This window comes from Danio rerio, chromosome 6 (assembly GCF_052040795.2).
Source record: "Danio rerio strain M-AB ecotype USA chromosome 6, GRCz13ab, whole genome shotgun sequence".
Lineage (NCBI taxonomy): Eukaryota > Metazoa > Chordata > Actinopteri > Cypriniformes > Danionidae > Danio > Danio rerio.
The window spans coordinates 32,067,607-32,087,967 of NC_141026.1; the positions used below are offsets into that span (position 1 = coordinate 32,067,607).

The 20,361-nt window shown below is 34.0% G+C and overlaps 4 long non-coding RNA genes across 4 annotated transcripts; 1 reads left to right on the forward strand and 3 right to left on the reverse strand.

The window, feature by feature from the left end:
- Positions 1-402: 402 nt before the first annotated feature.
- Positions 403-6,838, reverse strand: LOC147836381 (uncharacterized). Its single transcript, XR_015493757.1, has 3 exons — positions 5,803-6,838; positions 3,016-3,220; positions 403-1,076 (listed from the first exon to the last, which is right to left on the reverse strand). It is a non-coding gene; the product is annotated as an uncharacterized LOC147836381 (long non-coding RNA).
- LOC147836382 (uncharacterized) lies at positions 6,625-14,658 on the forward strand. Its single transcript, XR_015493763.1, has 4 exons — positions 6,625-6,747; positions 8,525-8,821; positions 9,941-9,989; positions 12,505-14,658. It is a non-coding gene; the product is annotated as an uncharacterized LOC147836382 (long non-coding RNA).
- LOC147836383 (uncharacterized) lies at positions 7,400-8,983 on the reverse strand. Its single transcript, XR_015493769.1, has 2 exons — positions 8,535-8,983; positions 7,400-8,012 (listed from the first exon to the last, which is right to left on the reverse strand). It is a non-coding gene; the product is annotated as an uncharacterized LOC147836383 (long non-coding RNA).
- LOC108190407 (uncharacterized) lies at positions 11,599-16,263 on the reverse strand. The gene is made up of 3 exons (XR_015493758.1): positions 16,167-16,263; positions 14,792-14,848; positions 11,599-13,874 (listed from the first exon to the last, which is right to left on the reverse strand). It is a non-coding gene; the product is annotated as an uncharacterized LOC108190407 (long non-coding RNA).
- Positions 16,264-20,361: the final 4,098 nt, after the last annotated feature.

Here is a 20,361-nt window from a genome sequence, read left to right on the forward strand (position 1 = left end):
CAAATTTTAAAAGATGTTTAACAGAGCAAGGAATTTTTCACAGTATTTCCTATAATATTGTTATATAATATAATATTTGCTTCAAAGAAAGTCTTTTTTAGTTTTATTTTGGCTAGAATATAAACAATTAAATTGCTACTACCACTGCTACAATGACTTGCTGAATTACCCTAACTTGTTTAACCAACCTTAAATTAGTTCTTCTTTTCAGTTAAACAGAGGCGGGGGGGTTGGGTTGGGGTATACAGTACAGGAGGGTTTTTAACTAAAATACTACTACTACTACTACTACTACTATTACTACTACTAATAATAATAATAAAATAATAATAATAAATAACAGAAATGTTCAGTTTCTCTGGATTTACTGCATTTATTAGGCTAAATGACAAATACAAAAGCAAGGCAACTCAAGGCAAGTTTATTTATATAGCACATTTCATACACAGTGGTAATTCAAAGTGCTTTACATAAACAAGAATAAAAGAAAAAAGTAAAATAAAAATAAAAACAAATAATAAAAATGCGTAAAAAAAACATAAAAACAGGTAAAATTTGATATAAAAGAATGAAGAAGAAGAGAAAAACATGATAGTGCGATCTGTCGGACGCAGCACAGTGCTCATTCAGTAAAGGCACAGCTAAACAGGTGTGTTTTCAGTCTTGATTTGAATGTGCCTAATGTTGGAGCACATCTGATCATTTCTGGAAGCTGATTCCAGCAGCGAGGGGCGTAGTGGCTGAAGGCAGATTCACCCTGCTTTGACTGAACTCTTGGAACCTCTAGTTTATATGATCCTAAAGATCTGAGTGATCTGTTGGGTTTATATTCAGTGAGCATATCTGTAATGTATTTAGATCCTAGGCCATTTAGTGATTTATAGACAAGTAACAATACTTTAAAATCTATTCTGAATGTAACTGGCAGCCAGTGTAGAGACCTGAGGACAGTTGTGATGTGCTCTGATTTTCTGGTTCTGGTCAGAATTCTGGCTGCAGCGTTCTGGATGAGCTGTTACTGTCTGACTGTCTTTTTAGGAAGGCCAGTGAGAAGTCCATTACAGTAATCCACCCTGCTGCTGATAAAAGCATGAACAAGTTTTCACTGGAAACAAAGCATCTGATTCTTGCTATGTTTTTGAGATGATAGTATGCTGATTTACTAACCGCTTTGACATGACTATTGAAACTCAGATCTGACTCCAGGGTCACACCAAGATTCTTGACCTTATTTTTTGTCGTTTGACCTTTAGTGCTAAGGTATGCATTCACCTTGAGAACCTCATCTCTGTTCCCAAACGCAATGACTTCAGTTTTCTCTTTGTTTAACTGAAGAAAGTTTTGGCACATCCAATTGTTAATTTCATCAATGCATTGGCAGAGGGTGTCAATGGGGCTGTAGTCATTAGGCAGTAAGGCTAAGTAGATCTGAGTGTTATCAGCAAAGCTGTGGTAGGAGATTTGGTTCTTTCTCATTATTTGGCTCAGCGGGAGCATGTAAAGGTTGAACAGGAGAGGTGGCAGAATCGAGCCTTGTGAGACTCCACACGTCATGGGTGTCCACCTCGACCCATGGTCACCTATAATGACATGGTAACCTCTACCTTCAAGGTAAGATCTAAACCATTTGAGGACTGTGCCAGATAGCCCAGCCCAGTTTTCCAGCCTATCCAGAAGTATGCTGTGATCGACAGTGTCAAATGCAGCACTGAGATCCAACAATACCAGCACTGTTATTTTACCTGAATCTGTATTTAGGCGTATATCATTGATTATCTTTATAAGAGCGCTCTCTGTACTGTGATGTGCTCTGAAACCAGATTGAAAATTGTCTAAAAACCCCCTGAAGTTTAAGAACTTGTTAACCTGGTTAACAACTGCAGTTTTAAGAGAGTTTGGAAAAATCCCTGAAAGAAGTGAAGCATTTACCACTTTTAGAAGATCCATTTCTAAACAGGTAAACACCATTTTGAAGAATGATGTGGGGAGCGTGTCAAGACTGCAGTTTGATGTTTTCATAACTTGCGCAATCTCTTCTAAGATTTTACCATTAATTGCCATGAAATCAGACATAATGTCTGATTTCTTAAGTTGTGATTGAGCTAGTTTGTCTGCGACACAACTTGGCTGATTGGATGAGCTGATTGCCTTTCTGATATTATTGATCTTATCAGTAAAGAAATGAGCAAACTCATTACATTTGCTTTCAGAGAGGAGCTCACTTGGAATCCGACTGGGGGGTGGGGGGGGGGGGGGTTGTGAGTCTCTATCGTTGCAAAGCATTTTGGAAAAAAGCACTGTTGATCTGAAAATGAATTGTTCAATCAAATATTCATTTTTTTACACTTTTCAAGTTAAACATGTTATAAATCCCGACACATTTTTGTTATTTTGTGCAAAAAAAAAAAAAACTGTATGTGGTATACATTCTATTTATGATATTATATGATATTATCCCACAAGCCTGATAGCACTGCAATCTTGAAGTTCCTAGTTATCAGGTGGATTTATCAGGCAGACAAATACCAGTTTGTAAAAGTCAAATGCCTTCCCTCAGTGTCCGAGAAACTCTCCCTTTTTTTCTCTGTCCGTGATTTTAATAAATGGCTTCTTATTAAAATCACTGGATACTAATAGTTTCAGTAATGCAATGTTTTCTAAAAGAGTTCTTTGCAAAACTAATGTCACCCATCGCCGCTGCAGCACTGTATCACCTTATCAAAAGACTCCTCTACACCATCAGTAATGTATTTCTGTCCAACCTTTTTGAACATTTTTAAATTCACAACCTTCTCAATAAGGTCAATCTTGTCACTGGGTTGCTTAGATTTCAGTGAGTCCAATATTTGGCATTGAATGAAATTTGGTATTGAATGAGATGAGCAGACATATAAACATTTAGCTTTTGTTCTAAATATAAGTTATTTACAATTCAAAGAATAACAGCGTATTGATAATTTAGTTCATTTGAATGTGTAAAATGTTATATGCTTGATGTTCCTCTCCCACACAAACCTGGCTCTCCCTTCTCTCCTTTGGGTCCAGTGGCTCCATCGTTTCCATCATTCCTTTCTCTGCCAGACAATCCGTTGTGTCCAGGAGTGCCTAGAGCTCCAGCATATGCAGGACAGTTCAAGTTCTGAAGGTCAGCAGCTCCATCCAGCAGCTGCAGAACAGGCTGATTGAGAAGATCCCAGAGGAACAGCTTCAACAGCGCCATCTGCTGGGACAATAATCTTTATAAATAATCCTTTATAATTTTATAAATAATCCAGAGATGACTTCAGTTTTCTGAAGATAAGATCATTCAATTTCAGACACCATTTTCACAGTATTTCTTATTATATTTCTTCTCCTGAAAGTCGTATTTCTTTTAATTTGGCTGGGAGAAAAGCAGTTTATGTTTGCAAATTCACACTATTAAGCATTCCCCTCATAAATCATGACAAGCTGCTTTCCCCTACAGAAATGTGCTAGTAGTTTTTGAGTACTTACTATTTTATCATTATTATTAAATAGACCAGTAAAAATCTCATCATGAACACTGAACTGGTCTGTCACAAGCTTTGTTTCCATCCAAAAAATGCGCATGAACTTTATGCGCAAAAAGATAATTGCATAAAAGATGTGCGAATAAAGCAGAATTTCCATCCAATGAGTCAAAGCTAACAAAATCATCACTTTCTGATTAACTGGCGCCAAATATCAACAGTAAAAACAGAATTTGCAGCAGTAAAAGAAGCTGTGTCAATCTCAGAAAGCAATCCTGACACGCAGTGAATGCACGTTGGCGTTTAAAGGCGTGAGACGCGGAGCACAGACGCTCTTGTTTCTAAAGGTCATTATTGATATAATAACACTAATACTTTAACGGTATGCATTTTACAATGAAAAAACCAACAGTTCAGATGTTCTACAGTGTACTCAGCCTGCTGGTTTGTCCATTTACACACATTTTCATCATCACATGATCTCTTATCACAAATTTTTTTAATGCGGATACTGAAATTTGTGCGAAAAAGTGTTTCCATCGTAGTTTATGCACATAATAAGAAGTTTGTCCTACTCTAACTTAAAGTCCTATTTAAAAAAAAATAATAAAATCTGCATTTTCGGGGGAGGCAGTGGCGCAGTAGATAGTGCTGTCGCCTCACAGCAAGAAGGTCACTGGTTCGAACCTCGGCTTAGTTGGCGTTTCTGAGTGGAGTTTGCATGTTGTTCTCCCTGCCTTTGCGTGGGTTTCCTCCGGGTGCTCTGGTTTCCCCCACAGTCCAAAGACATGCGGTACAGGTAAATTGGGTAGGCTAAATTGTCTGTAGCGCATGAATATTTGTGAGAATGTGTGTGTGGATGTTTCCCAGAGATGGGTTGTGACTGGAAGGGCATCTGCTGCGTAAAAACTAGCTGAATAAGTTGGCGGTTCATTCTGCTGTGGCGACCCCGGATTAATAAAGGGACTAAGCCGACAAGAAAATGAATGAATGAATGCGCATTTTCAAAATTTATGAGCATCATGACGTTTCCTTTAACCATTTCTTTTTTGCACATAGGCCTATCATATACTACAAAATGCGCATCAAAATAGTTGGATGGAAACATAGCTACAGGCACCAATATGTTTCAAAAATAGCCACATTAGATGGTCACCTTAAGTCTGTTGAATTTAACCCATGAATAGAACATAAAGTTTAGATGTTTAATGTAACTTTAGATTTGATTAATCCAAAATTGCTATTCTTTCAGACCTACTGAATATGTAAAACTCCTCAACTAAACATGAATTACAATGAAAACTGTTGATTTAGGTGTTATTTGATGTTAAAAACAAGTTAAATTAGACAATAATTTTATCATACCTCACTTGTTGTACACATTTTATAACTTATAATGTCTCTTCTTAACCAGTAAATCAGAATAGCCAGTTGGAGAGCATTACGTCTACTCACCAAATCGAGTGGAATAAAGAAAAATGAAATATATATGTCTAAAACTAAACTGTCTCATTTAAGCAAATAACAAACTGAAACAAATGTGTTAAACACAAGTATTTATTTGTAAAAATGTATACAATTTTAAAGCAATTTCATTTCTTTCAATATACATATTGTAAATATTGTACACGGTAAGAGGCAGTAGGGGTTGGACACCACACTTTTCTTTCTGTAAATATTTTCTCCTGTTTTTATGCCTAGTTAGGGAGGTAGGAGTAGAGTTTGTATTGTTGTCTCTATTATTTTATTAGGTGTAGTTAGTTTCATTTGGGTGTTTAGTTGGGGTGTTTTTGTTTATTATTTTTCGGTGGGTCCACTTCGAGGTAGTTGGCTTAACGTTTTTGGGTGATAAAAAAAAGAAAAAGACAAATAAAGAGACCTGACACCAAAGGATCATAAAAGTGATTTGTTTTTGTTTTTTTTTTGGTCTGGTGATGTTGCAGCCTTGACCTTGGTTGTAATGTACTACATCTAATTTAGGTTCACAATTTGTGTCCTACACCAGCTTTACATAAGGGCTTGCCTTCTGCCCATTAATAAAAGCTTGAGCTAAAGGTGAAAGAGGAGATAACATGATGAATGATGAATGATGATTGGATTTATGATTGGATTTATTGTTGTAAAAAATTTGCAAAAAAAAAAACATCTGTACATAAAAAACAAAAAAATATCTGTACATTTTTTGTAAAAAAAAAAAAAAAAAGTATGTGTACATAATTTATACAGAGTTGCCTGCACTTCAGGAATATATTTGTTAATATAAAAACATTAATGTCCCCAAGAAATCATTACTACAATATGATTAGCTCACCTTGCTAGTTTTGTGGTGAACAATTCATTCTGTGCATGCCTTTAAGAAAAAAAAAGTTTGCCTTTCAAATATTGAACTAAAATTATAAAATACATTTCCTGTTTTTTTATTTACGACGTGGTGGCGCAGTAGGAAGTGCTGTCGCCTCACAGCAAGGTCCCTGGTTCGAGCCTCGGCTTTGTCAGTTGGCGTTTCTGTGTGGAGTTTGAATGTTCTCCCCGCATTCACGTAGGTTTCCTCAGGGTGACATGCGCTACAGGTGAATTAGGTAAGCTAAATGGTCGGTAGTGTATAAGTGTATAAATGAACTAATTAATGGTTGTGATTTAAATCGTCAGATTACTTATATCTTAGGAATTGGGCATGACTAACATATTTAATTACGTTGCTCCAACAGTCAGTTTTGATAACAAATGGAAATGGTGTGTAGAAGGTGTCTGTTAGGTTGTAATAACTCTTCTAAACCCCTCTTCCTGATCTTTCTGAATTAAATACCTACTTTAAAACATCCATTCCGCAGTAGAAAAAACAAGCCGTCTATTGTTCTCAGTTTCTCCAGAAACTGCATCGCAATACAAAAAAACTAAAAAAAAAAAACTATTGCAACTTCCGGTTAATAGGGAAATCAATGAATTATAACATTTAAACATAGCAGAACAATTTGAGTGAACAATTGCACAGCACTAATGTAATTATAAATAACTTTGAATATTTGCACTGCACTTATGTAAATATGCAGGGTTTTGTGTGCATAGAGAATTATGAAGTGTTCATCTCCATCCAATGTTGCACCGGAAGTAAGTTACCCTGCGCGCCAAACGCAAACGTGGAAGCGATGATTTCAGGTAGAGGCGCCAAGCGAAGCCTCGCCCATTAGGTTTAGTTAGCTGCAGTGCTCGCTTGCATGGTTAAGTAATTAACCTGAGGGTGGAACAAATCTCTGAGGTAAGGAATTTCTTTGAGAGGGTTGCAACAAACTTCTTAACTGTCTGTCACCACTACATTTAGTGTTTTTTAGGCTGGCAACGAGCGCAGTGGTTGTTATAGTTACAGTAAGTACACAGATGGTAACGAACCACAAAGTAATGCTTGTCTAGCTATAACTATGCAATATGCAACACTATGTCGTTAAGCGAGTCGAAACGTTCCCTTATCGAGTCGATATCGACATTATGTGTGGAGGAGCTATAAAACTGGACTGGGCTATAAAGCTTAACGTTAGAAAAACAAGAGCATTTGGAATCTTTTTCTCCAAGAAGCACTTTATAGTTGTAATGTTGACACATCCAGTGCAACAATGGATACCGTGGCTCTTCAGCAATATCAGAGTTCTGCTGTGGATCCTTGCTCTGGTGTTTTATTATTTTTTCAGTGTTTCAACTTTCGACCAATATGTCCTAATCATTTTCATCTGACAAAATGTTTTTGTTTAATATATGTTACTCTTTTCTCTATATACTTCACACATTTTGTGATGGAGGATCTAATTTCTTGTTTATATATGTTACGTGTTTTATGATGTTAAAGTGGGATGCTGTAACATTTAAGTGAGACAGGTGTAGTGTGTGCGACAGATCAATAATGAGGCAAGGTTCAGTTACTCTTATTTAAAGCTTTTACTCAATAATTGAATTGAAACATGTAACAATAATAAATGGGGGAGAAAAAAAATAAATAAACATTTATAATTATTATCTTTAAATAAGAACAACGAGTGTAAGCCAAATCAAAGAAATTAACAAAACAAAACAATCCTTAAATCTAATGTCTAAACTAGGCGTCAAAAAAGAAACACAAATAAAAACCGAGATCTTCAGTGTGTACGACACCCGAACTAAACTAATCAAACTACAAAACTCAAAAATACACGGGTGGCAAAACACTCAAACTAATCTAACAAAACATCAATCTAAACTAAAACAAAACAAATCGGATAAGTCTGTTAAATCTTAGTTTAGAATCACACAACCATCATCATATGTTACTTAAAGCCAACAAAGTTCAACAAGCAACTCGAATTATCACAGTAACTGAGAGATCATAAAATAGACGAAGCATTTACACAAACAAATTGCGTGGAGCACAAAGGGTACGCCGAGGCAGGGCACACACCACACACTGGTCTGACAGGGCTTGCGGCTCGTCCTGAGATTGGTGGAACCGGAGAGCGTCATAATGATGATGGACAGAATAAGAAACCAATAAGAAACCTAGGGTTGAGCAAACGGAGAGGAGGGTGAAAAAAAAGACAGAAAGAAAACATAAATCATAACAATATATATATATATATTTATACAGCAGTTCTGTCTGGTTCTCAAATCTGATTGGCCAATGCGGAAGAAAGTAGTTCCTCATACAAAAGGGTTTTTGAGACTCTCCATGTTTGATTTTGTTTTTATATACACAATTATGTCATCAAACTGTTGTATAAACGCAATATCACACTCGTAGCAGTGCGATATGGCTGTATATCGACACTGGTGGGGGCACTAACCAGTGCCGATATACAGCCATATCACACCGCTACTCGTGTGATATTGCTCATATATATATATATATATATATATATATATATATATATATATCACACGAGTAGCGAGTAGTTGTCGGCACAACATTTTGATGACATAATTGTGTATGTATATATATATATATATATATATATATATATATATATATATATATATACTTTTTTTTTTTTTCAAATAATTGTCTTTTACAGACATCCTCACCCTTGAAGCTCCAGTGAACATTGTGTCTGACTGCAGTAGTGAAACGCCTAAAGCTGCTGGTGATCCAGTCAGCATTTTGAATGCTCCTGAAGTTGCTGGTGCTCCAGCTAGAATTAGTGAAGCTTCTGGTTTCTGAAGCTGCAATCAGCATTGTGTCTGATGGGAGTGCTGATGCCATCAAAGTTCCGTTTCGCTTCCAGTCTGACTAGAGCGCTGATGCTGTTGAATCTCCAATCTGATTCCAGCCTGTCTTGAGGACATCCTATCCTTCTATCATCCTTGTTCAGGTACAAAGGAGTCTTAAAGTAGCTACTTTTTGCAGATTTAGTTTTTATTTGATAATGATTGTACATGTACTCTGGCTGGGTAATCGATTAACAATATGGATCAGAACCTTTGATGTATTAAATACATGTATTAAATGAAATTTATTTAAATAAATTTGTTTTACTTCTAATTATAACTCTTAATTGAGATTCATAATAATGAATCATATACATACATTTTTTTAAATATATTTTCATTAATTTGAATGAAAGATTCCCTTAACTGTTTACAGACATCTTTGACCGCTATGGCAATCTGCTGGGTCAAGAAGAATTTGGAGCAGTTTACGTAGGTCGGAGTGTGAAAGATCAATATACAGTTGAACTCAGAATTATTAGTGCCCTTTGATTTTTTTTCTTTTTAAAATATTTCCCAAATTATGTTTAACAGAGCAAGGAAATGTTCAGTCTAATAATATTTTTTCTTCTAGAGAAAGTCTTATTTGTTCTATTTTGGCTAGAATAAAAGCAGTTTTTATTTTTTTTTACCATTTTAAAGTCAAAATTATTAGCCACTTTAAGCTATATATTTTTGTATAGTCTACAGAACAAACCATCGTTATACAATGACTTGCCTAATTACCCTATCTTGTTAAGCCTTTAACTGCCACTTTAAGCTGTATAGAAGTATAAAAATATCTAGTAAAATATTATGTACTGTCATCATGGCAAAGATAAAATAAATCAGTTATTGGAAATGAGTTATTATAACTATTTTGTTTAGAAATGTGTTGAAAAAAATCTTCTCTCCGTTAAACAGAAATTGTGGCTAATAATTAAGGGGGGCTAATAATTCTGACTTCAACTGTAGTTTGATTTTTAAAAATGTTTTAAACTAAATTATAGCCTCTTCAATGACCTTTCTCAATCTTTTTCATACCTGATGCAAGTCTTCAGTGTTTGCTATGTCCAGTGAGAAACTGACCTCTTTAAACTGTCAGATAAAGCAAATCTATAGATGATTCTAAATTAATGTTTGGAGTTTATATTTACATATACCTGTTATTAATAATAAAGATTAATATATTTAGGGATTTATAAATTGATGTCAATTGATTTTTCTCTTTATTTGTTGAGCAGGTTGCAGTCAAATGTATCAAGAAAACAGCACCTGGAATACATCAACAATGTGAGAAGAGTGTGGTTTCTGTTACATTGCATTTCTTTATATATATTTAAAAATAGGGCTGGGTGATAATTCTATAATGATAATTATCAATAAATATATATTTTTTCAATAAAACGATAATGACAGTTCGATAATGTTTATACATTATGCGCAACACTGCACAGACATTTTGCAGCCTACACTTTCCGATGCCGCTCCTAGTATAAGTTTTGAGCCATGCGGTGTTAGTTGCATTTGGAAGAGTAAGAAAAAAATTATAATAAGGTCACAGTGACAGACATTGTAGACAAGAAACGTCACTAAACTTTAGTAGTCTGGAGCTAGTTTTTTGCAATCCGACACAAAACGGAGCAATGTGCACTGCTACTGTAACTGCAGACGACTCATGCCATCAAAAACAGGCAACACTACAAACCTGTTTCATCATTTAAAACAAATGTTGGAAAGCATGGACCATCTACAAAGCATCAGCGCAACTACCTAGCAGTCTTAAGTAATCATTTTCGAAAGATGTGCCTTACAAGAAAAATGAAAAGACATTATAACAGACTACACAATCTCAATAAACACTTGATGTTTGCTGTAAACTACAAGCTGCATAATTTAAGGCCATTCGTTATGACATTGATAGGATCTTTTGTTGTCAAGCTTATGTATCCTTTTTAATATTAAGATATTGTCTTTGAAATTTGTAACACCACTATTGTCACTCATTGATGGTAAAACAACCAGCCATTATATATATATATATATATATATATATATATATATATATATATATACACACACACATACATACATACAGTTGAATTCAGAATTATTTGCCCCCCCTAAATTATTAGCCCTCGTGTTTATTTTTTTCCCCAATTTCTGTTTAGTGAAGAGCAGATTTCTTCAACACATTTCTAAACATAATAGTTTTAATAACTAATAACAGATTTATTTTATTTTTGCCATGATGACAGTACATAATATTTTACTAGATACTTTTAGATACTTCTATACAGCCATTAAAGGCTTAATTAGGTTAACTAGGCAGGTTAGGGTAATTAGGCAAGCTATTGTATAATGATGGTTTGTTCTGTAGACTGTCGAAAAAAAAGTTAGCTAAAAGGGGCTAATAATTTTGTTCTTAAAATGTTTTTAAAAAAACTGCTTTTATTCTAGCCAATATAAAGCAAATAGGACTTTCTCCAGAAAAAAAAATATTATCAAAGATCCTTTGAAAATCTCCTTGCTCTGTTAAACATCATTTGGGAAATATATATATATATATATATATATATAAAAAAAGGAAAAATTCAAAGGGGGGCTAATAATTCTGACTTCAACTGCATATTAACTTATTTAACAGCCCCTCACCTTAACTCGCCCCGAATGAGATGGATAAAATGAAAGAACATCAACAGCAAGGAGAAATCAGATGCTCAAGACATAATCTTTAAAACAATGCAAATATATGACGAATGTTTGTGACACAAAAACGGATCAATAATTAAATCCTTATTTTTCAGAGTAAAACATCATCCACCTGAACATTTATGCAAGACAGACACAAACAAAAACATTTTTTTCTTTGAAATTGTATCTTTTTGAAAAAAAAGAATCATTTTGTATAATTTGTATTTTAATTTACTTTTGTAGGTCAATTATCTACAAAATAAACAAGAACGAATTACATCTGAAATGAAGCTCTTCAAAACAAGGTCATTATATGCTTCAACGTCAAAATAATCCATTTATCTGTTTTCATGGTTTCAGTTTAATTTCTTTAATCAAGCGGTATGAATGAGCCAGTACAGTCTTTACAAACTATTCACAGCACTGAAAGTATTCTTAGATTACCTCAGAAGAATGAAGTCGGAAGTGTGAGACAAGATCTGCACATATCAGTGTTTTATGCATCCCGCAGTATGCAATGTCAAAAGGGTGACTCCATAAGATAAGGTAAACTACACACGATTATGTAATGCCTGGATGCATCTCACAGCACAAAGCATAACTTAACCTTTAAATGTCCATGCTTAATCAGTCATTGATAAGGTCTGTTGATTAAAGGGTAATTGACAATCAATCAATCATTCAGTAATCGTTAGCATTCCTAAATAAAATTTATTAAAGGATATTTCACCTTAAATTCACCATTCTCACCATTTAAAGGACAGTTCATCCAAAAACTGACAATTCTGTTACCTTTTACTTGTTACAAACCGGCTTTATATTTGTTCTGATGTTGAACAATATACAACTACTTGTAGGGTAATGTCTTTGGTTGTTGTTTTTTGTTTGCATTGTCAGACAGCTAAAACATTTCACAAAATCCAAATCAGCCGCACAGAGATTTTTATGCTGAAAAGTCTTTAAAATTGACATATAAAGATTTGACATTTATTGTGATAACTATTAATATAGACCAATATAAAAAAATAATCCTTTTTTTTTTTTTGCCATATCGCCCAGCCCTATTTGAAAATATAAACTTCATTAACCATCATCAAAACTGTCTTTCTCTTAGCCATGGTCTGATGTTGTCTCCTGATGGAGGCCGCTCTATTGATTCTAGACAATGAAAACACCAGAGTCTTTCAAATTATCCAGCTGCTGGACTGGAATGATAAGGGGAACTATTACATCATGGTGCTGGAGCGGTCTGATCCCTGCGAGGACCTCTTCGTTTTCGTCCAGAGCCACAGAGAGACTTGATAAAGAACTGGCACGGATTGTAATGTGGCAGGCAATAACAGCCACATACATGAGCTGCAAAGGTGTTTTCCACCGAGATATTAAACAGGAGAACCTCCTTATCAACAGGGACACACTAGAAGTCAAGCTTATTGACTTTGGCTGTGGTGATCTCCTTCAGAGTGCAGAATATACAACCTTTATGGGTATGCACTAAATAATTATAATTCAGATCGCTCAGATTTCTAAGTTTCTACATTGAAACTTTGTTATAGTTACAAAAACACAACCAAATGTATGTGGTGATGAGAAAGTCGCATGATGAACAACTAATTGTTCACACTATCATTCGCACAACTACTTAACAACTGGTGCAATTAACATTAAATATAACATAAAACTAGGTTATAGGCTATAACCAGGTTGTAGATTTTGACTTTTTTACTGTTAACATTATGAGCATTATTTTAATTGTAAAGCATCTTCTCACAGGAACACTAATGTACCCAAATTTAAATCTATGGGAAAATATGTGGAGCTGGCCATAGTATATTTGCTAGGTGTGCTGCTGTTTTCACTTGTGTGTGGGGGATTTCATGACACCCATGACCACAATCTCATCAACTTCAACATTTGGTCTAAGTCTGGCTTGTCTGACTGTGAGATCTTCAACACAACAACGTCAAATTCTTCAATTCTCTAACAAAAGAGAAGAAAGAAACCGGACTGCAGACTACATAGAATTATCTAGATTTAGCTGTGCAGATTATGCAGGATAAGTTATCAAATCTGTCGTACAGTTTAGAATAGATGTAAATGAGCAGGTGTGTTGCAGCCTGATCCGCTCCTGCCTGCAGAGAAACCCAGCAGAATGAATAGATCTGGTTGAGGTTCTGGACCATGGCTGGGTTTAGGCCACAATCTGTCACTGTCCCAGTCCAGCATTTTGTGTCCCACCAAAAAGCATCAAAAACACCATCAAATCTTAACAATGGATTACTTAACCCAGTTGACACAAATGAAAAAAATCTTCAAGTGGAACTTTTGGATACAATAATCCAAAAGCATAAAGCTGTCGAGCACCATCTCCTCTTCCAGGACAGCAGACATTCAACACAGTTGACCGGGCTGTTATTAAGTGGCTGCTGCTTACTGTTTCAAGAATTCCCATCTTCGTTGTAGTTGTGTGGTTTTCCAAAGACCCTGTGTGTTAAAAATATAAAATGACGTGTCAATACTAAGTTTAAATATATAAAAATGTCTTCTTACATCAATATAATTTTGGGTCACAAAATGTTATTAAGTGCTTTTAAGGAAGAATGTGGTTGTTTACATAATTATTATTATGTTATCAGTAATTTACTTTCCATACTTTGTAAATGTTACGCAAAAGATTGCACAAAATTCTTCAAAATATGATATTATGTGTTTAACAACAGACAACTTCTACAAGTTTGAACAACTAGATGGTAAGCAAATGTCTAAAGTCAGAAGACAAAAAACAGGCTTTTGTTTAACACAAACTGAAACCTGTTTTTCTTACTTTTGTTGAACAAAAAAGATGTTCTGAAGAAAGTTGGAAACCTGTAACCATTGACATCCATAGTATTTGTTTTTTTCTACAATGGAACTCAGTGGTTAAAGGTTTCCAGCTTCAAAATATTTTCTTTTGAGTTCAACAAAAGAAAGAAACTTATAAAGGTTTGAAACCACATAGGGCTGAGTAAATTTTCATTTTTGGGTGAACTATCCATTGAAGAACAACTATAAATCAATGTTGAATGTTTTCAAGTTGAAAATAAGGCAAAGTTGTGCTTTACACAATATTTCATTTTAAAATAAATGTATAATTCTAACGTTACAGTAGAAATAAGAATTTGAAGCCTTAAAGGTGCAGTATGGGATTGTCTTCAGAAACTTTTTTGTTGTGCTGGTTAAGTCTTTTCACATTCCAATAGTACAGATTTAAGTAAATTATCTAAATGTATTTATATGTTTTTTTTGTATTCTGGGTAAGGAATGAGACTAAAAAATGGGTTTAATTAAAAAGTTTGGGCTAAAAATTACGATAGAAAGCCCAAACTGTCTATCAACAAATATAGATTTGTTTATCTGCGCACCTTGTTCATGCAGAGAGATCCATCAGTTGTGCATTCACGTGCAGTGGTGACCTGCAGCTGACAGAGACAGTGACATGGAAGTTCAGCATCAACATGAATTTTCTTCTGAAAGACCAAATCATGGCTTTGTATCTATAAAAAATAGTTTTTGATAGAACGTTTGCTAAAAATGCTGAATCAAAACTTTTGCATGCTTGAATGCAGTTCAAAACCACAATCTGAAGGATAACGCCATGGCTGAAGTATTTATTTAAGAAAGGTATTTTTTAAAACTATTTTAGTCACCCAAAGCTTAAGTACAGTGTTTTGTTTTGTTTTTTTTAACAAATGAGCAATATGCACTGACGAGTTGTTCAGCCACTGAAATCTTCCAGTGAAGGATTGATTTCATAAGATGCCTTTTACAGCATCGATAATGTAACGTAATCAAAGTTAAATAGACCTAAGCATTTAAACACAAGCTCTGGGAGAAGCAGTGAGAAGTTATGATGTAAACAAGTTAGTGTCAGTCGTTGTCTTGTAATGTAAAAAGATGACAAGTTATTTCTGTTTTAGCACACCCTTTTCAGATTTCTACTTAGTTTAATAATAAAGCATAAGTAAATAGTATTCCACCTAGCCTGTTTACTGAGGAAAAGTTGGTTTTATATTCACACATTAGTTTATTTTTGAACAATGACAATTTGTGACACGGTCCCTATATTGTTTATCAAGCTACTTTTAATATTCAGGATGAGTATAACTTCGTTCCAAAGTTATAGCTTTGGGGAAACTATTAATTAATTAATAAAGTAACGTTACTATAAAGTTTTCTAAGTGGCGAATCCCACAACCTAGTGTTATAAGGTTGTCTCTGGTAATCTGGTAATAATTTCCGGAGGCGTGGCTAGCATTATCCCAAATCTACTACTGAAATGGATAGGTAGCTTTTTTACTACACAAAAAATACATTTTATAGCTAGCAGTATTTGAGACTGTCTGTAATAAACATACTCAGTAGTTCAAAGAGTACTTACTGTAAAAGTCATCGCGGTTTATTTTCGCCTCGCCCAGCAACGGTGGCTTCACTTTACAGTTAAAAAGAAACATGTCATAACAGATAACTTACGTATCTTTTATCTCATCAGTTTGAAATAACAATTAACCGTCATAAAGTAAAAATCGAACAATAAGTAGTAACTCTAAGTACCCGGAGAGATTAGTGTGTCATTCAATAGGCTTTGGTTTTTCTGCAACTAACGTTAATGTAACGTAACATCTATCGGAGGCGGCAAGCTAACATAATACTTATGCTGATTGTTTTTATGTCGAAATTACTGCCATTTGCTCGTGGTTAAACAAAAAAGATTCGATAAATACAGAATTCAGTACTCACCATAACTTTATTGAAAGAAACTCCGTCTCGTCGGATCTCTTGAGGCAGCTAGCACTGAATGTGTTGTGTTCCGTTGGCGCTAGAATTTGAATCTGCTCTAAAACGCCAACGGCTGTCAATCACGCGCATGCGTATACTCGTTTTTTGCTTGCCAAACATATATATTTCACTTAATCTGTTTGATAAATTAGATGAGCACCATTAATGGTGCATATATATATATATATATATATATATATATATATATATATATATATATATATATATATATATATATATATATTACAATGTAGGGATTACTGTAATATTGAAGTAATTAAATGTAGTCACACTAGCGTTTCTTGTGTAAAATTTAAATATTTACACATTTACTTCATATATGAACTCGGTGAAACTAGTTAAATATTAGTATTGAAGTATTTATAATCGTAAATAAACCTAGAAATATTATTTTAAATATATAATAATGTCACACCTGTTTATCATAAGTTGATCAAATTGTTATTAATAATATTTAATTAATGCAATATAAATCAAAGTTTTTTTCTAAAAAGAACTAAACTTTAGCAGCTTGATTAATTTAAATAATTTTAGATTCATAATTAAAAATATCAATTCACTTTTGCTTAATTTATTTAGGATTGTTAGGTTAAAACGTCAAATAAATTGTACATAATATTGACAAGTTATAGTTATTGGTTAGTAAGATTTACTTGAATTTTACTTATGCAAACGGTTTTAAGGATTTCTTTCAAAAGTATTTCAGATTTAGTGAATTAACAAACTAAGATTTTAACTCAGTAAACTTATAATTTTCTGCTTATTAATAGTTATTAATGTAGTGTAGGCGTTAGGTATTAGTTTAGGGATGTAGAATAAGATCAAGCAAAACATGTACTTGAAATACAAATAGGCGGCTAGCCACAGGTTAATAGTGAGAATTAGTACTTTAAACTGTTACTTTAGTAAGTATGGACTTACTCTTCAGACATAGTAGACTAACTAAAGAAGGGGGTAATTTAAATAAGCCTACTGAATTGTGTAATTAGTAATTCTAACTGCACTATTTAAACTCATAAATTACCTTTCGTTGCTTACATTTTTGACACCACAACAAAATGTCCACTAGATGTCAGTATACACAATAAATTAACCAAAATGTGCAGCCTTTGGCTATCATTGATTATGTGGTCCAGAAATGGGATTGATTAATGGAAATTTGTAAAAATATAATTGATCATTTGGTATTTAAATTTTGTACATTTCTTAAATTTAAATATGCAATACTTTACAATAAAGCTCAATTTCTTAGCATTCGTTATAATGTTAGTTCTTAGGACCCCCCAAATAAATTATTATACAATTTTTAACTTTAGTGAATATCAACATTTACTGACACTTTAATAATATAAAAAGCTGTATCTGTTAGTATATTTAATGGGTCGGATTTGACATGAAATAATAATGAGCAGTTGCACTTTTATGAAAATGCTAAAGTAATAATAAATAAATAAATAAATAAATAAATAAATATAATATTAATAGTTATTGTTATTTTTATTAATTATTTTTACTATTATTATTAAGTCTAACAAAATGATTGCTCCTTGTTAGTTAATTAACTATTTAGAACTAATGGAATTGAATTAATAGTGTCATCAACACACCTTTCAATAAATTAACAAACAAAAATAACATGCAAGAAAAATATGGGCTATTATATAGACCCTGGCATTGCATTAAAAAATCCAGATTAATTTATAGCTTAATTTGTGATTCAATTAAGTACTGTATGTATAACCCCCATGGGCTCTGTTTATGTTATATATACATAGTTTGTTCCACTTTGCATAAACCAACAGAACTGAACCCAAATTACCCTTGCTTCAATTTTTTCATTCATTTTTAATAAAACAAATCCATAACAGGTAATGCTTTGCAGAGTGCAGCAGATCTGCAGCTTAACTGCTGGATCTCAGCTTTCTCCCTAATGAGATCTGCTCTGAGAGGTGCAATACTGCTGCTTAAGAAAATTAAACACTATTTTATTTATTCATATTACTGCATTATTTTTGTCCTGATTCTAAATGAAGCAAGAGCTGACAGCATCAGACTTGACAATAATTCAAATTCAAACTGACATTTATTTAGTATTTTTTTAAGTATAAAAGAAAGAGGCCACAAAGAAGACTAAATAAATATAAAATGATGAGGACAAAATGTTGAAATGAATGTCTAAGTGGTCATAGACAAGGTAGACAGAAATATGATATGTGATACATAGAAATATATACATATGTCGTACATTTTTATATTTGGATTTCACACACAGACACACATATTACATGGTATAAATGCAATTTACATTTCAAAATATTGTAAAAATGACAATTTACATGTATCATATTAAACTCATATAACAGTTTCTACAGGATAAATGATGACAACCGAGCTGAATGTTTGTTGAAATCGAATCAGATACAACCAGAGGTCAGAAAGCTTCCTCTAATGGGAATGGATGGCTGGACATTATGTTATTGGCTGAGTGCAGTCTTGCAGATTTGACACTTTTTCTGATAACAATTTTATGCTTGTACAAGGTGAGACGAGAAATGTGATGACAATAATCTCTTGGCATACTTAGAATAGGATCATTAGTGTTGTATATGATTAATTGCGTTTGGGAAGCCAAAAACCAAATGAGCCTGACTATAATACAATGATTCAGGTGGAGATAATAATCCCTATTTACTTTATTCCAGTCAGCAGTTCTCAATCAGCAGGCCTCATCTGATATTTATACAGTTTGTCCAGTGCAGACTGAGCCTTAATGGTAAATTATCTGGAGACACTGTGTACTAAGACAATTTGAGCAATTCCAGCTGCAGTGTTGAAGCGATTCCCCTTTGAGATTCTCTGCTTTACCCTGTCCTCTTTTATAGAGGATCAGCCTTTTTCAAAATTCTCATTTAAACTTTTTTTTTTTTTAAATACTGTGCTTAATAATGTATGCAACTTGTCAATTATGCTTTAAGCTCATTTTCTCCTGTTAGAATAAGTTCAAATAATTTTGTAATTTTGTTGTGATTAATAATATTTTTGAACAATATATATATTTATTAATTATTCCAGCCAAACTGAAAGAAGTAGGACTTTCTTCAGAAGAAAATATCAAAGTAGATACTGTGAAGAAAATGCTTGCTAACACTACTTGAGAAGTATTGTTAAAATAATTTAAATTTCACAGGATTTCATCAAAGCCACATATAGGGTTTGGGAAGATTACACAGTAAGTAAGCAATCAGTTCTCCTACTGTGTGGTGTGTTGGATACAGGACAAATAGGCTAATTTTGACAAGAACAAAATTATAAGGCAAACGTAACTGTGTATTTGGTGGCCATTCTTTGCATACATTTACATTTTTGACCAAATTCATCCACTTTTGAAGTCAGTATGAAATATACACTCGGTTATCACTAAAGCCCTACTTTGTTGTACATTATTAGCATTGTTAGCATGAGTGTATCCAAAATCTGACTAATGAGTTGCTTCTGCATGCAAATGCTACCATCAGTCACATCCTGATAGGGAATAAGTTTGGTGCCTATAAGTTTCAAACACTACTCTTGTTTCCAGGAGCTGATCTGAGCCTAAAAGTTGTGCTGCACCAGCCAGTCATTTAAGGAACGCTGCACTTTTTTCAAAAATGTATAATCAGTTGAATTTTACCATTATTAAATCCTTTTAGCTGACAATTTTAGCTTAGCTTAGCATAAATCACATTGAATTTGATTAAATTATTAGCATCTCTGTCACCGACTCGGTCCCAGTCATTCCCCTCGCTGGCCAGCAGTGGCCGCCATCGCCGGACTTCTAGCATTACATCATCCACATACACTGATTGTGCAAACACCTGAACTGAATCACGGTAATGACCCGCGCCACCTATATGAGCCATACTCAAACCACTGTTCATTGCGAAGTATTGTTTAGCACCGGCCAGCATTTCTGAGCGTTATTTCCTGCCTGATCTCTTGTGCATAACCCCGGACTGTTCCTGACTCTGAGTTGCTTTCTGCCTGTCCACGACCCTTGCTTGATACACGGATTCTGAACCACGCTGCCTGCCCTAGACCCACGCCTGCTATAAGGACTCTGAACCACGCTGCCTGCCGCTGATCTAAGCCTGGTAAA